Below are 19,054 nucleotides of genomic sequence, written 5' to 3' on the forward strand. Positions count from 1 at the left end.
GATGAAAAATATGAAAAAAGAATTGTCAAAGAAGTATGAGAAGGATAAAACCCCATGTGAGGAAAAATTCCCCCCCATTAGAGAGAATAAGAGAGACCAAGTAGCCCCCACTTAATGTAGAATCTACACCAATGGTTGAAGCTCCAAACTGAATGAAGAAACTACTCCACTATCACTGAACAACATTCTTCCTCTTAGGAAGAAAAAAACCAAGGGTGAATCCATGAAGTATCCCCAATCATGAAGGGAAGATGTAGGAAAAATTCTCATGATATAGGGAGTCTCTGAAAACTACTCAAGTATCCCCATTTTGATGCTAAAATTTATCCCCTCCAAATTAAGTCTACTGATCTGCACTACAGAAAAAGGCACTTCAAGATCCAATGGAGATAAATGTAGAATAAGATTGAAAGACTCACATGTCTCTTTCAAGGATAAAGAGACCTCTTACAAGTTCTGTACAAAAGAATCCACAATCATGTCAACCTCAAAACAATGATCATGTAGAGAATGAACAAGAGGGTCAAAGTGTTCCCTCACAACAATCGAAGAAGGATCATCTTTATAAAAGAGAAGATGAATATCATCAATGATGTCTCCCAAATCTACAATGTAGGACTCCATAAAGAAACCTACAATGTTTGTCAAGTATTCATCCCAAGGAATAGAAGCTGGAAGATAAGGTATTCTTATTTCACTAAATTACAAGAAGCACAAACTATAGCATCATTTGAATCATCAAGTTCAATAGTAGATGTGATAGATCAATAGGAGGAGATGAAATCAAAGGCCAAAGAATGGGGGAACATGTGAGAATCCCCAAATTCAAGTACCCAAAGTTCTCCTCGATATATGAATCAACACAAGAAGTGTGATCATCATGTGAAGAATCAACTTCATCAATAAGACCAAAACATGAAAAGGAGTACAATCGAGATGCATGATAAACCACCCCAGATGCAATGATATCTCTAGTCTGTGTTTATCTAATGATAACTAAATAAGGAGTGAACTCCACAGTTTTCCTTATCGTTCCATGAGTGATCTAATAGATGGAAAGAAGATTGTCTATCAAATGAGGTACACACAATAAATCATTGAAGGAGTTATACCTAATGTCAATATATCACTTCCCAATGACATTCATATATGTGTGATTGCCCATAAAAATAAGTTGCATGCTACAAGGCTCAAATGAAGAGAACATAGACTATGAAGATGCCATAAGATGAGAAGCTCCTGAATCTAGAAGCTATCTCCCTAAATCATGACTTGTAGTAGCACAAAGAGATTCTCATTTACTTTTCCCAAAAGTGTGATCCTTTCCTTTATCCTTTTAGAGATCTCTAAAATTGCTTCTACAAATACAGTCTTATGGGAAATTCATTGATGGGGAACACACATTTTAACTAAGTGACCTCTAGAATTTTGGAAGTTGACTCTTCATTCATTAAGAGAGTAAAGGGGAAGGAAGAACATAAATGTAAATCTAATCTGAAGTGATGCGCTTGAATGGATATTTTTGTCAAATAAATAGCACAAAGAGTTTCATATACATGTAATTCGAAGGCCCATTCAACAATCTACATGTCCTGAATGCTAATGAAGATAAATTAAAGATCTCTCAAAAATGAATCAACACACACATAAGAACATATACTAAATAAAAGAGTATATAACATGATTCAATTAGTAGAGCTTAAGCATACATTACTAGAGTCAAGCCTGAATTCAAAATTGCACAGAAAAATTATCGATGCATGCTGAACAAAATCATCTCTAAGGCCGAAGCCACAGTTTGATTATCTTAATTTGGAAATAAAACAACAAATTTGAGACTAAAATTATTTCCTAGAAATCCTATCTCTATATCTCTCCTAGGTAAATTAAAATTTCATAACCTTTCATTATACAAACATTCTTCTTTTTTAAAGAGGAGTGCCTTAACTGCCTACTACTGAAAACAAGAGGACATCAAGACAATAGACCGGCTGGCACTCTTTCTAGATCTCATGTATTCATCAAATACCATGCAAGCAATGACTTCTCTAGCCTTTTGCATAGATAGGCACATATTTTTGTTAATAAAGTTAGCAAAAGAATCCTCACCATTTACCTACAACAAATTTTATGGACTTATCTAGAATGAAGCCCCAAAATTTGTTCCCAGCTAACCATTCTACCATTCACCTGATGAAAAACACCCTACTTCTGAAAGTTAAATGCATGGAGCTCTCTAAAAATCTTCTCTAGATGTACATGTGGTTATAGGATGGGGAGTCTCACATTTAAGTGAAAATTCAACCCAAAAGGTCTCACGAGGCTGCCATGTGTCCTTCAATATGCACCTTGCTTAAAAGTGAGTAAGTCTTTGCAAGAGAGATGAGACAATACCACAAGGCACTCAGGTGGGACTTTGCAGCTGAGGGAAAATAAAAGCATTGAAAAGGTGCATTGTTCCAACACCTATCGAGCATGCGCAAAGTGCAACTCAAAGCACCCCAAGTAAGGAGAAAACCACACTTAGACCCAAAAATAAAGGGAAACTATTGTGGATGCAATGTGAATTAAAATTCACATGTCCTTCATGAAGTCATTCAACAATCAATCATATATTTACATAAGCAAATTAATAATAATAAACAAGTCTCATTACTTTAATGCAAAATTTAATATTAGTTTCCAATCACACTGGTGCAGGAGCACCTAGTTGAGTAAAAACTCTCCTTTTTGAGTAATTCATGCTTTCGTGTTTGTAATGTCTTGTGTTAGGTTTATGATGCTGTTTAGGGTTTTTTGTGTCTTTTCAAGTGGTATTGATCTCATTTTTTGCTCAAGAGGTCAAGTTTTTCCTTTCAGGATGTGAGTTGACAATTTTGGGTTTTTAGGCCAAAAAGGGCAAAAATATGTAAAATTGCCTAAAAGGTCTAGAAATTATTCCCAAAGAATTGCAACATGTTTTATAAGTGTTTTCAAGAATGTATTAGGTCTTTAGATAAGTTGATGAGGTTAGGTTGTCAAAAATGCCTCTTGGAGGAACAAATGTTGTCATTTGGGCTTGAAAAGTTGTCATTTTGGGTCATTTTCTAGTTAGTGAAGTTGTGTAAGCCTCATGTCCATACTAGGATTTATAAATTACTTGAAAGGATATAAAATTCATCCCTTCTCCTTGAAAAATCTTGGTGATTGTATTGACTAAGTTTTCCATATATGAAAAAGATGAAATTTTGGCTTTTAATGTGTTTTTCTCTCTTTTAGAGTAGCAATCCATATTGTAGCACATCTAGTCTATACTATACCTTTTGGGAAGTGTTAATATTGGTTTCCCAATTCTATTCAATTAATCATTGTATTGGTTTTCCATTTGCAAGTTGGTTAAGCAAAATTCTTTCAATTTGGTGTGCTCACTGCCCTGTCAAGGGTTTGGGGTTTCAAAATCCCACAACTTGACTAATCCAAGCCTGGTCTCCCACTAAATGGATTTGGTCAAGTTTTTATGCATGTATATAATGTATATAAGTTTCTTTTATGCTAGGGTTGTGATGGAAAAGGTGAATTTGAGCACTTATTAGGCAAGTTGTCTAACTTGGCTAATATTCTTCCTTAAGGCTCAAACTTTGGGTTCTGAGCATCAAATGTTGAAAAAAAGAAAGGATAGAGGTCTCCACCTATCCTAGAAGAATTTTTAAGGAATTAGAACTCCAAACTTTACTCTTTTTTCATTATAAGAAGTCACTATTTGTGAAGGGCAGTGAACTCCCTGTTTTGGGAAATATATTGGTTTTTGGCATCAAGATTGTCTTTGAAACCTTCCATGCATGAAGACTTCACCATACTTATTCAATGTAGAGTTAACTTGTTGTTAAAAGGTTTATATATTCTATGGTGTAGGCATTTTAGAAGTTCTAACCCATTATTGTGCAGTAAAGACAGTGAAAGATAGTGAAAACAATGAAAATGACTGTTTTTGTCATCTTCTACAGCTAGTGTGATAAGTGTTTATCAAAATGACAAGTTGTAATTGTTGGTTAATGTTCTCCAAGGTGTGGCAGGGCCTAAAAATCAGTCTAGGGCCTTGGTTTGAGAAGGAGTTGTGAAATCAAGCATTGCAAGCTCAAAACCCTCACAAAACCCTATATTTATGCCCAAAATTGAGGACAATCACTAAACCCTCTTCATGGAGCCTAAGACCTGAAACAAATTTGATCTTAGACCTCTAACACATCATCCAAAACAATTTTTTTGGTGCAAATTCCCACCATTGGGCGGGGTGAGCAAAAAGGTGCCAATTATGCCTCCATGGGCTACTAGCCTTCTTGGACTTCAAAACTGCATTTTCTAGGACCCGATTGGTTTTTGCTTGTTGGAACTTGTGAAACCTTTGGGTGAAATATCTAGGAACACTAAGATAGACCCCTCCACCTTCTTGAAAAATGACAAAAACTTTTGGGGTTTGCCACCTAGCAAAGGGGTTTTAGTAGAAGAGTAAAAATGCCTAAGTGCTACAAGAACATACATGATCAAAGACAAAACCTTTGCCTTGCTTCATAGAACCTTTGGAGGAGTTTGCATAGTTTTGGTGCAGTAGGTATGTATGCCTAGATAGCAGAGCATTGCAGTTAGAAGAGTATACAATCAAGGAGGAGTGAGTTGAGTAAGGGTGCAAGCCTTCACCAAAGGATGGATGTTGGAGAAGCTATGCATGAGATACCTGGCATTAAACCATAAAAATGATTTTGCAAACACACATGACAGTCACAAATAAGACTTTTGTAAACCAATTGAACCATGAGCCCCAATTAACCTTATGGAGTACTTCTCTAGCATTCTCCCTATCACACACCCACTCCTAACACCTATAATCATTTTCTAACATATCATTAACCAATTAATTTGTCTATTTTAAGCATAAAATTGGATATCATAGCCTTACTTGTAACCACTTTATTTTCATTTACTTTTAATGTCACACAAATTCAAATACATTCATACATAGATTATTCTATTAAAACTCGTCTCCTATTAGTCCTTAACTATAATCATTCGTAAACTAAATATTCCCAATAAATCTAGAAAAAATATCATTTAGGAAACACATTACAACCTCAATTGATTCATTTTCAATCTATCTTATTGGATTTCATTGAGCAAGCACTTTCTAAAAATTTGAATAGGATAAGGAGATAGCATTAACACTTTCTATATTTTTGATAAAGTAGAACATTTCATTAACACCACACAAATCTTTCATGAAGCTAAGATTTTATCTTACCAAACCAAATAAAGAATAAATGGTATAATTTAAAATTATCTATAATATACTTGCAATGCACCAAATTTACTTCATTGAGCACATGTAGGATAACATGATCTTTTAACCTAATATTTCATAAAAAAATTTACATTATTTATGCAAGAGATATTCTACCTACATAACTCTTCTTTTTAAATGAAAATCATGGATGCAATACATAAATATTAATCTTCAATGCATTTTTTTTTCATCCAAACTTCTCTTTTAATGAATGTAAAATCATATTCATCAATGATTATTTAATGCTTTTATTTAATATTAATAAACTCCTAAGCACTCTAAATCTTATACCCAAATAGAGAGAAGATAAAGGAAGAGGATTTCCAAACAATTAATATATGTACAGAAAAATTATGCATGAATATTTTGAATTTCCTACACATGCCATATTTATCTTACCATTCATCTACTTACATATTTTTCTAATATATGAAAATTCAACCTTCCATGAGGTCTCATGACATTACAAATGCAGCTAGAAATCTCAAATCCTTATCAATGGATTATTTACTCAAACAATCTTTTCTTACATGCAGAATTGCACACATTTATAAACACATGATAGTTTTGTTGGCAATTGACACTCATTCGATGATCTTTGATGCTTGATTTATGATCTAGGGTTTTCATTGATGGTAACTCTTCTTGGAGATTTGATTTGGCAGTCGTGATTCACCTTGTCCAGAAGATGGAGTTAACTCGTAAAATTGGGCATCTCGATAATGTTTTTGTCCAGAATGATTTCCGATGGTTGTGGTTATTTTGGTGATTTTTTTGTGATCTTGGTGATTGGGAAGACCCTTAGGAAGCATGTGATTATAATATTTTGATTCCATGCTATGTTTTGTTCAAGATTGAAGCTAACTTGAAGCTACACAGTACAATTATTAAAGCCAACTTGAAGGAGATTGCTTTTATGTTAAGATCGGATATAAAAGATTGAATTGGAGATTGATTTTCAATATATTAGTGGTGTGGTGGTTAGTTTTGGTGCAATTTAGCATAGTTTCATGTATGTATTTGGTTGACAAACAATCCAGTAGTTGACTAAGATAGAAACAAAGTATTTGCAGAATGAAGACAGTCAGAGATTCAGTGCATAACCGAAAATTATTCTTACATTATTAGATGCTACTTGAGAGTTCATTTCATTGTATTTCCTCATTGTAATCAAATTCTAAGTCAGTGAGACTTTCTTAAAGGTTGTAGCCTTCTGAGCAATTGTAATTTTTGCAGTGAGCTCTAGGTAGTGAGCCTGAATGAAAGTGCATTCCCCATCTATGTAATATTTATGTACTCCTGGCTATAGTATTTGAATATTGTGGGTTCCATCCCCTCCATGGGTTTTCCCTTTCCGGGTTTTCACCTAAAATTTTTGGTGTTGTAGATTTGTGTATTCTTTTTTGCATGTTTATGGTCTTTTCTGCTATGCATTGCTAATCGGTGGATAAATAATAAGTTTATGGATTTGATTTTTGGTAGATAACTGATTCACCCCCCCTATCAGTTATCTCTGATTCTAACAATTGGTATCAAAGCCTAGTTCCTCTGAGGAATCTCAACCACTTGAGGAAGATCTGAGAGATTGATTCAATGCATTTCGATTTTTAGAGATAACCCAATGTGGCACTTGAGAATATTGATGCAGCTAGAAATGAGATCTATACCTTGAAGAAGAACTTGAATGTTTTTGATGAGTTTATTAGTGAGCTAAAGGATCAAGCAAGTATCTATAGAGAAAAGAGGAAGGAATTAATGGACAAGTTGAAGGAGAAAGAAGATCAGATCATGGAATTCTAGGACAATATTGATGAAGCTGACAAGCTTGACAAAGAGAATGTTGTTTTGAAGAATGAGATGCAATCCATTGTGATGAGACTGGCTAAGGAAATTGAGGACAAAAAGAAGAATGAAGAGAATCTGGCACAATCACTAAAGGAAAGAGTTGATGAATGTTTCAGGCTTACCTATGAGAATGATCAGTTGAAGCTTGAGTTGACACAATCAAGGAATAATGGTCAAGAACTTGAAAGACAAATGGCTACCTCGAGGGATGAACTTGCTACTGCCAATGAATATAAAGACAAATTCAAAGCTAGTTTAGCAAGACTTGATGATATGCTAGAAAGTCAGAGGCATGGAAAGGATATGCGAGGCCTAGGATTTAAGAAAGGTGAATACTCTAGATCTAGACAAGGCAATGCAAAACCTGATCAGAAGAAGAGCAAGAATCCTCTTGTAAGACAACCTAATGCTCATAAATTCAATGATAGATGTTTTACTTGCAACAAGTTTGGTCATATGGCGAGCCAGTGTAGAATTAGGATGAATAATGGAATGATGAACAATAACAATATGATGAACAATGTGAATAATGTTTCTACCTTTACCTGTTAGTGTTTCATATGTAATAATTTTGGACACAAGTCAAATGTGTATAGAGCAATAATAAATAACTTTCAAAACAAGAAATTCTATGCTTGTGGAATGTTTTGGCATATCTCTAATTAGTGCAGGACAAGACCAAATCAGATGAACTTTAGACCTATGAAGAATAATGTTGTTTGCCAAGAATGCAACAAAACCAGTCATATTGCAAAATTTTCTAGAAGCAAAAATAGTGCTCTAGTTGACAAGAACAAATAAGATGAAAAGGGAAAGGCTAAGGTTGATGAGATCAAAGATCAACATAAGAAGACGTGCGTAAAGAAGGATGAATGTAAGACAGACAATGGATCTGTACCTGAATCTAGTGCAGAACCTTCTTTGATAACTAGGGTTTTTAGCCTTCGAGGGAGGCAAACTTGTAGTACCCCTTGATGAGATCTGTAGTTGATGGATTACGAGTGGTAGAAATTGAGCTTTAGTTGATATCCAGAATTTAGATGGTTGATTTAGAGATTCGGTAGTGGAATAGGGCATCCGATTGAATATTTGAGGTGCATTTATTTCAAAGTAAAATTAGGGTTTACAAAGTTAAAAGGGAAAATACGAGAATCATTCTTCACTTTGTGAATAATGTTTTCGAGCTAAAGAACAAGGCGATCAAAGTACAAAAGTGATTTAGTGAGCAATCTAGGGCATCCGTCAATTGGTTGAGGTATTTTTCAAAGGGCATTTTTTGAGTCCAATTTTCAGAGAATTTGAAATGGCATCCGCATCTTCCATTTCTACTCCACTAGTAGTTGAGATCAAGGACAAGACCCAACATGTATTCAAGAAACACCCTTATAAATCCTTGGAAGATGACTCGATTGGATCTTTCTCTCTCATCCCACACAAAGTTTTGCACATTGATGATGTTTGAGCATACATTCACTGTGAAATTGAGGAAAATGGCTCTGAGAATATCATGGACTTGTATAGTGATAGCATTATGGATGAGATTGGTAATCCCAAGGTAAAATTTTCATAGCTATAGAGAAAGGGTTTCACACAATTCGTAAACTTTTCAAGATTTGATGAGAAGGAATGGGTGAGGTATGTGCTAATAAGGATCAATGTTTAATTTATATGGCTTGATCAACCATACAAGATGATAGCTGATGTGATTAGGGTAGTAACCTATTTGAACCAAACCAGTGAAAAGCCGGGGTTGTATAAGGTCACAAACCCTACTGTGAACAAATTAAATGGTGTAGAGCTTGATGGGTGATCAATGAAGATTAGCACAATAAAGGACGATGATGTTAAATTTGTTGCAATGGTAATTGGCTACAAGGTATATCAGTCTAACATACTAAATTATGTCTCTGACAGTGCTATTCATGTAGCCTACAAAATGGTCAAAGAAGATGCTCATTATGACCTGTGCAGTGTTCTATTGGAGGAGTTAATGATAAATCTAAAGAAAATCAAACAGGATAAAAAATATATCTTCAAATTTAGTTCTTTGGTTATTTGTCTGGTGCTTTATTTCATGAATCAGATCCCCAAAACTGACATAGTACAATGGTCTTTTGACAGACTAGTAGCTCAATAAATAAAACAAGGACTTGACAGACTTGGCAACCAAGATTATAAAACATGTTGCTTTGTGGGCTTTCTTTAAAATGTTTCAGGACAAAATAAAACAAAGAGTCAGAATCCCCAAAGAAATTGTGAAGAAATTGTGAAGCAGTTCAACCCCAGACAGTATGGATAATGCCTATGGGGTATGAGGTTGATGAATCCACTTTGGATTCCTACACACAACACTTGCTAAATGCTCTAGTAGACACCAAAGAGGAAAGGTTTAGAACTTCCGAAGAGAAATCAATGGAGATGCATACCAAGTTCACTGATTCGACCAGAAAAAGAAAAGTTGTAAAGATTTTCCAAGACATTCTTATTGAAGAAGGACATCTCCAAGAGAAATTTAGAGCTTCTAGAGCTATGAGGGATGTAGTTGAGAAAGCGAAGAAAGAAAAGACTACACCTGCTCCAGTTAAGGTGAAGGTGACATAACCTTATCCTTCTTTGGTGAAGACACCTCCTACTGAAGAAGAACCCTTTGGTGCATCTAAGGGGAAAGGTGTTCTAACAAAGAAGCAGAAGCCTCAAAGAGAATATGTGGCAGTTTCTCTGATGCAATCTAAGACTGAATCACATACAAACATTCGCATGGCACTAAGGAAAGGATAATTTGCTAGAGTTATCTGGAAACTCCAATCAGGTGGTGAGATGAAAGGGGAAAATGAGAAGAAGACTAAATCAGACCCTATTGGGAGGCCTACAAGAGGAAGAAAGTTAAGACTCAACTAGAGTCTAGTGCTCAAAAAGGTAAATCTGAATTTGTTCTCTCATTGACAATAGATCAGTTAATAGATGAAATAATAGTAGATGGCGATTTGAAGAATGTTGGAGTTTGTTATGTAAAGTTTGATGATGATGACAAGAGAAAAGTTGAGGAAGAAGTTGTTCTTTATTTACACAATTTTAGTAAAACATTGATTGAATTAGAAAAGTCCATTCGAAAGGACTTGTACAATTTAATAGATTCTAGAAGAATGTAAGCAAGAAAAATTGATAGAGAAATGAAGGAGAGAGAGCTTGTAAATGTATGTACCTATATTACTCCTGGCAAAGTTAAGATGTTAATTGAAGAAGCAAATAAAAAGGAATTCAGAAGTAAAAATTGGATCAATAGATTAATGATTGGGAATGTAGAGGAGGTGAGGAAAAAGACATAAGAGATATGGAGAAAAATTATCCAGAATGATCCTCTATACAAAGATGCACTTAAGCCATCTTAGTCAAAAAATCCTCTCGCAAATGATGTAAATAAGGAGGAGGATACTCAAGATGTTGTGAACCAACAAGTTTTGGATACTGTTGAGGTTGAGCCTGCTAAAGAAAATGATAAATCAGCTGAGGTAGAGGATGGTGCACCAAGTGGTGACACCAGTGTAGAAGAGGCACCCTAAAGAAGGAAAATCTGGATAGGTTGATATTGAGAAGAAGGAAGAGGAGAAATAGGAAGAACCATATAAAGGAAAGTTTAAGGAAATAGAGACTCCAATCCTTGTGGCAATTGACACAACTAAAATTCAAAGCCAAGAGAGTTTTCCGTAGATCAATATTAGTTTTGATAAACTTTTCAATTAGATGTCTCCGACAAAAAGGATGATAGTTGCTGCTACTCTTCAAGCACAAGATAGCTAGTAGTTAGCATAGATAGAATCTGAAGAGAAGAGACTTATTGAAAAATCAGTCAAAGTTTTGGAACAGGTGGTACCAAAAGTGCAACTTGATGCAAACACCAGTTCATCTAGTAAGCTTCACAACTTAGTAGATCATATATCCACCCAATTTGATTATTTGACAAAGGCATTGGCCCGACAAGATATGGAGAAATTTAAATATGCTAAAGTTCAAGTTTTTTTGCAAATGATTAGTAATGATAAGGCCCAGTTAGATAAGGAGTCAAAACTAATTGATGAGGCCTTAGTGAAAGGTAGCAAAATTTATAAGTCTTCTCTAATTTTGACCAACTTTACTATTGAGATAGACAAGCAAATAAATAGTTGTAGAGGTCATCTAGTTCAGATTTCTCAGGCCTATAATTCTATAACTAACCTAACCGACAGTACTGAAGGTTAAATTTTGGGTATTATTGAGAAGATTATGAATATTGAGAAGTAGAAGGAGAGGATGATCAGGCAGACAGGTGAGCTCTGGAACCTAATTGGTCCCGGTTGGACACCTTAATGTATCATAATATGGAATGCATTTAGAACATGTCCCAAGAGACTCCTACTGAGATTGAAGCTATAGAATTTCATGCTCATGTTTTGAATGGTTTTATTTGCATTTTGGAGAGGTTGTGAGCAGGATGGAACAGATATCCTGGGTTCCTTAAGATGGCATATGTAGATGTCCCAAAGCATGTATAAATTTAATCATCTAGTGAATGTGTATATATGTATAGCCATTTTTTATGCACACCCTCTCTTTGGCATTGTTGTCATAGAGGAAGAGTTGAGGTGAAAAATGTACAGACGAGTTGTATTTATGTAGTGTACAGTCTAGTGAAATGAAGAATTTTGGATTGTTGATCTAAGGGGGAGCCTCAGAATTATTTTATTCTTTCATCCGGTGTACAAGTTTCATAGGCTTTAACACTTAGCCATTTTTCATAAGTGTTTCCATCAATGCCAAATGGGGAGATTGTTGGCAATAGACACTCATCCTGTGATCTTTGATGCTTGATTTATGATCAAGGGTTGTCATTGAAGGAAAGTCTTATTGGAGATTTGATCTGGTAGTTGTGATTCATCTTGTCCAAAAGATGGAATTAACCAGTAGGTAGTTAACTAGTAAAATAGGGCATCCCAGTAATGTTTTGGTTCAGAATGATTTTTGATGATTTCAATGATTTTGGTGATTGTTTTTGTGATCTTGGTGATTGGGAAGACCCTTAGGAAGCATGTGATTATAATATTTTGGTCTGGTGCTATGTTTTATTCGATATTGAAGCTGACTTGAAGGTACACATTACACTTTTGTAGCTGAAGGGTGTGGATGGTAATCATAAATTTTCATCCCGTCAACCCACTCCTCATGATACAAACCAGGCCAAGGTCTGACACATGCCAAACAATAGAGCAAGTATGAGGAGATATAAAAGGTTTTACTCTCGAGGCAGTTATTTAGTCCTATATGTAACCTTTCAACAATTAGCTATGCCCAATCTTTATATTATTTTCATCTAATATGGCCTGGATGAAAATGTACATCCAGTCTTCACAATAGAATGTTTGTTGGCTCCCTTTCACCTTGTGCAACAAAATTACAATGTCCCTTACCTCCCTAATCAAGTTCTCTCTAGTTAAGGGCTTGGGTAATCTAGAATCATCCTTCTAAAATTTTAAGAGCCAGTTCCTTTCTAAAACACTTCTATATTAGGGCTTCTTTTCTAAGAAAAATCCATAAGATGCGGTCATCATTGAATCCTCATATGGCTCCTTAGCAGGGATTTTCAAAAAAGCCATAATAGTTTCTCTATTTACATTTAGTAGAACACCCACATTTTTCCATTTCTAATACATTTGTGTTTTGGGTCATACTTGTCCATGCACTCGAGCACTAATTATGGGTACTATTAACCCACTATCCACAATCTTCTTCATCATGGGTGAACCAGAGGGATTCCTCTTTTTAAGAATTCATCTAAATCAACATGAGCTAAGGACATATCCCCAAATTTTGGGAGAGAGCATCTAAGACTTGATTTTGACCCTAATTTTGGTGGAATGGGTCTCATTTTCAACAGTAATACAAGCTGCAATAACACCCACTATGGATACTACAACAAAAATTAACAATTTCTTCCTTGAAGCATGAAAATGACAGAGACTACGAAGATTTTCAACTCACCTTTCAGGCAACTGAATGTCTACTAATCCTGAGAAAAATACCTCCAATGTCAAACCTCTGCCTTTCCTAATTTAGCTTCTTCACGAAGATATAAATCTTTCTAAAAATTGATATAGAAGGCTTCAAATTTGGTTTCATGATTACGACAACTCATTCACTCGTATTGAGTTATGACGAAGATGACACTTCTAACACCTACTTTTATTACAAAAAACTTCACACAATCTCTTATCAAGAAAATGATTACCTCCTTAAGTGAGAAATATTTCAAATAAATCATTGAGATTCCTAGAATATTCCCCTCTATGCCAATCATTTCCCTCCATTGGCCTCCTCTTTTACTATGCTTCTATTTTGAATGTGAAACCGTTGAACTATTGAACTCTTGAATGAATGAAGGTTCAAAGGTTCAATTCCATTCACTGCACAACCTTTTTGCATAAGTTACACTTTCCACAACTAAGACATAATACACACAAAGACTCAATGAACCAATGAACTGATGAACTCTCGACCTAAACTCTAGGTTCAAACAAAAGGTTCAAAGACACAAAAACTTTAGACATAAAGACACATTAGTCAAGATGGGCTTCAAGGAAAAAGATAACAATTTGAGAGAATTGACTATACTAAAGTAAACACATATTACCTCAGCACGAATATTCCAATGCAAGGAAAATCAGTGGATGCAAAAATAGGGGGTAACACCTTGTAATTAGACTTTTATGAGAATTGAATCTTATCACAATTTCTGTAGCTTTTCCCAAACAAATCATACTATTAACTCAAAACACTATCTCAAATTTACTCACTGTCATAACAGTGGTAAGATCATTGGATTTTCTATCTTTGAACCTCTCCTTGCTACTATGTCTTTACTGAGAATGGATCTTTAATTATAACTATTATACTACCTTTCAATGTACTTGGAATTTCTCAAAGCCTCGCATATGATTCCTTATGGTATGGCTTCATTTGATTTGGCAATGAGACTTGGCGCCTCATTTATGACTACCCTTTGTACTAGTGATATTTCTCATAAACCACGAACTGGGTTGGCAAGAAATTTATTCCATTTTTCACCTTCTTTTTTTTTAATTTTTATGGAAAAATTAGAAAACCTAGATCATAATTTTTGAGATATGATGAAATCTTGACTCCTTTTCATCATCTTTCTTAATCTATTTTTTATGATCTTGAATAAAAACCATAAAATAAAATATTGATAGCCATTGATAAAACCATTATAAACAACAATAGAAAAACTTGGGTACAAACCATTATACATATAAAATAAAATCTTATCACTTTTGGTATAGTCACTAATATCTAATTGCTTTCATTGAGAAAGTTTACTATGACCATGAAAGAACAAAGGAATACTCCTATCAAGTGAATTCTTAAAATCAATGTAGATCATTAAGGTGATGCCATATGTGAGATAAGTTCTTTTTTATAATCTTTGGCAATGAAATTCACCTTTGTGTGGGGTCTCTAGGGAACATGGTGTGCGTCAATCTCAAACTCATTGATTCAATTAGTCATGGTTTTAACCAAATTTGAAGAAAGTGTAATGATAGTGGTGGTGGGCAATTGTAAGAAAGTGTAAAGGTAGTGGGGTGGCTTTGGCCATAGTAGTGTAGGGCTTAGCACTTGGGCCATCCTATTGTTTAGAAAATCACAAATATTTGATTTCGATATCATGTACACTAGACAAGGTCTAGAGGATGAGGAAACTAATGGAGCTCTTTATATTGTAAATACATAGGATAGAGGGTACATATGAATGATTTATGTGTTAAATAACAAGCACTAATAATATGTTACCTATGTTACCCTACTACTAAAAATAACACAAATAATATCTTATTGCATACACAATCAATGAATCTACTTCATACACAATTAGGAATCTAGTGCACAACCAATTAACAATAAAGAGAAACAAAAAAATCGATTGTAACATCATATCTTAAATATAAAACAACATACTGTAAGTAATAGTATATGAGTTTAACCTAGACAAAGAAAACAAAACAGCCTCAATGACGACTTTCAATTATTTTCTCTTATATATACCATAAGAAACCAAGAGAAGAATTTGTCCATACAATGGCTATTTATGCTATGGGTTGCTTACTCTTTAGTACATTTGTCATATTGGTTGGCCTCTCTATTGTTTCTACTACTTCCCTTCCTCATGTTCATGGAGGATTGAGAAGGAATAGACATTCACTTCCTCCTCTTACTTCTTCTCCCTTTGTACAATATAATGTCAAATACTTGACACAGAATTTGGACCATTTAGGTTTCAATCCACATAGCCATGTCACATTTCAATAGAAATATCAAATCAACTCAAAACATTGGTGTGGTGCTTCTTTTGATTCTCCCATCTTTGTTTATACAGGAAATAAAGGATATATAGAATGGTTTACTCAAAACACAGGCTTTATGTTTCACATTGCACCTGAATTCAAGGCCCTTCTCATCTTCATTAAGGTATGTTATGCTCTTATCTACTCTACCTATTCCACTTCAATATTGATAGAAGAGCATAGCCATTAAATCTATAGAAAAAACAACACAAAACCAAAAAAAAATTACTATATAAAGATCTCTAAAAATCTATTATATAAACACTTTTTTAAAACATCTTGATCTAGATATTACTATACATAAATTGTGTATTTCTTGTGATTAATGGATTTTAGTTTTAACGGCTTGTTCTAAATTTGTTTTATTTAAATGATTCATTTGAAATCACACTCTCTCTTTTAGTATAACCCATTATTAGTATGGTTTTTGATGAATCACTTAAATAAAATAAAGTTTAAAATGTATTGTTTAAGTATGATGAAATAGTAGTAAAAAGTAAAGAAATGTATTCCAAACTTTAAGATTTTATTCAAAATGAAATGTGGAAATCTATTTGGTTCTATTTTACATTGATTAGCCAAAGAAGATCTCACTATGGGTTTCAATTTATTTCAGCACCGTTACTATGATGAATCAATGCCATATGGGAGTAAAGATATAGCTTACAAAAATGCCACCACAATTGGCTACTTGAGCTCCTCTCAAGCTTTAGCTGATTTCGCTGCATTGATTAAAGAATTTATCAGCAGAGGATTCAGTAGTAGTTGTGTTTGGAGGATCTTATGGTGGAAGTGGGTGTGTTCCAATAATTTTGTGTTATGAATTTTAAAATGCATTGATGAAACCCTATTTAATTGTGTATATATTGCAGTGTTAGCGGCTTGGTTTAGACTGAAGTACCCATATATTGCAATTGGGGCATTGGCATCATCGACTCCCATTTTGGCTTTTGATCTTATTGTAAATCCAGCTGGTTATGACATCATTGTCTCAAAAAACTTCCAAGTATGAACAATTCTTTCCTTGTTATGTCCCATTTGTATTTCACTGCATTTTAACAATTCATAAGATTGAAATCAAAATATTTGTTAAGAAAACTCTGTATATAATTACTTCTTTCAATATATTAGATTTTTTTTGTTCGAGGATCTATTTTTTAATTTTTTCTTTTGGGTTCTGGTAGAGTTGAAGTGAAGATTGAAATCAAAAGATTTATTAAAAAGACTGTATATAATGAATCCTTTCATTATAAATCATTATATTAACTTGTGTTATTTTGGTTTGAGGATTTATTTTTTATTTTGGGTTTTATTAGAGTGAAAGTGAAAAGTGCTACAATGTAATAAAGAATTCATGGAAGATACTAAAAAGGATTTCATCAAATCTAAGTAGCAGAAGATTCATCAAAGAACCTTTCAAACTCTGCAAGTAAAACGAGAAATTTTTTGTACACAATTTTCTAATATTTTAAAACTTTTTCTCATGAAAAATTGGTGGCATTGGTCCAGAGATAGTGACTTCGATGGCGTGAAATATTGGTTGAGTCGAACTTACTTTGAAGCTGCAGAAAATTACCCAAGCCCTGCTAACTTTATTCAAAATTTGCCAGCCTATCCCATCAAACAAGTAATGAAAAGTCAATACCCATTTCTCATCATGTTAGTCTTTATTGAAAAAAAAAACTTACTTTATATATGCACATGAATGAATGGAGAAGGATATTCAAAATCTAATATTGGTTTCAAAATTATAGTACAAAATAGGTCAAAATTTTTATACAAAATCTTTAAAAATTTATTTTTGATATAAATAACAACAAAACAAGAATGCTGACCAATTAAAATCTTTAATAATTAATTAAATTTTATTTTCATTATTTTACACTTGTTTGTATAGATGTGGAAGGCAATAGACAATCCATCTAGTGGGAACAATATCCTAAGCTGATTATATGGAGCAATAAACATATTATATAACTATACAGGAAATATGAGTTGCTTTGATTTGGGAGCAAGTGATAAACATGGAGAGGGTGGTTGGGATTTGCAAGTTCAATTTTTTTGGTTTCTATTTAACTATATGATGGTTTGAAATGATGCTTTTAGTTGTGTGTGTAAGTGAAGTATTTCTTTGTTGGGGGTGTAGTATTGCACAGAGATGGTACAACCATTTGTAGATGATTCAGAAGAAAGGAGAGTCAACATTCAATTATATAGAAATGATGCAATCTTGAAATTGTGAAAATGGTATTGAGCCAAGGCCACACTGGATCACCACCGAGTTTGGTGGTCATGTAAGTATAGTCTATTTGGAACATGAACATATTTTCATTTTAATAATACATCTAAATGTAACTATTATGAGATTTTATTGAATCTCCTTCAAAATTTATATGAAGAAATTATATGTGATACTCATACTTATGTGCATTGTAGAATATCAAGAGGGTTCTCAAGCGATTTGGAAGTAATTTAATATTTTTCAATGGATTGAGAGATCCTTGGAGTAATGGAGGGTGAGATGGCAATCCTATTTTATCTACATTTTTGAATTAGAGGATACAAAGTTATGTTTAATATTTTATATTATCTTTTAGAATATATTGGTATGTGGATTTTTGAATTTATATTGCAGAGTATTAGAAGATATAAATAGAAGCATAGTAGCAATCATTGCAAGAAAGGTATGCTTGAATTCAATTTTATTTGTTTGATGAATGAGTTCATGTTTTGCATTTTACCATTATAAACTTTATTTAAAATGAATGAATTGTAGGGTCACATCATGTAGATCTTAGTTTTGCAACCAAGGAGGATCCAAAATGGATTTTGTAAGTTCGAAAGTAGGAGATTCACATAATTAAAAGATGGATCATGAAATATTAAAAGGACCTTCATGCAATTTGAATTTTTTGTTGAGTCACAATAAAAAGCAATATAGTGTTTGTAATTTGATATCTTGTTCCTAAACTTAATTTTTTCTTATCTAAAGGGATTTCATTTCTTAAATTAGAGTCAATGGGTGTCAATTATGTGTAATGTATCTTTTTACAACTATGAAAATATCTTACCTTTATTTTCGGTGTTGATCATTACATTGTTGTTATATATTTTCCTTTGACACTGATAATTATATTGTTGTAGTGGTTTTCTTTTTCTATACCCAGCTCTTTTATGAAATTATACTCTTTTTGTTGTAATAAACAATATTCAATATTAAAAAATAAAAAAATCCATTGCCTAAAATAGGTTATACATAATTTCAATTACAGTGCATCTACAGATATAGTACCAATTGATGACACTTAATGATTATAATGACTAAATAAATGACTGCTTAAACACAATCAATGAATAAATTAATGACTTAATATTTGAATAAAGTAATGACTAAATAGATGACCAGTTAACGACAATCAATGACTAAATTAATTACTAAACATATGACTAAATAAATCACTACATTGACTAAATAAATGACCAGTTAACAACAATCAATGACAAA

At 33.5% G+C, this 19,054-nt stretch overlaps 1 pseudogene; it reads left to right on the top strand.

Moving 5' to 3' along the window:
* The first annotated feature begins 9,457 nt into the window (after positions 1-9,457).
* LOC131036865 (uncharacterized) lies at positions 9,458-18,069 on the top strand (annotated as a pseudogene).
* Positions 18,070-19,054: the final 985 nt, after the last annotated feature.

Source organism: Cryptomeria japonica, chromosome 11, assembly GCF_030272615.1.
Source record: "Cryptomeria japonica chromosome 11, Sugi_1.0, whole genome shotgun sequence".
Lineage (NCBI taxonomy): Eukaryota > Viridiplantae > Streptophyta > Pinopsida > Cupressales > Cupressaceae > Cryptomeria > Cryptomeria japonica.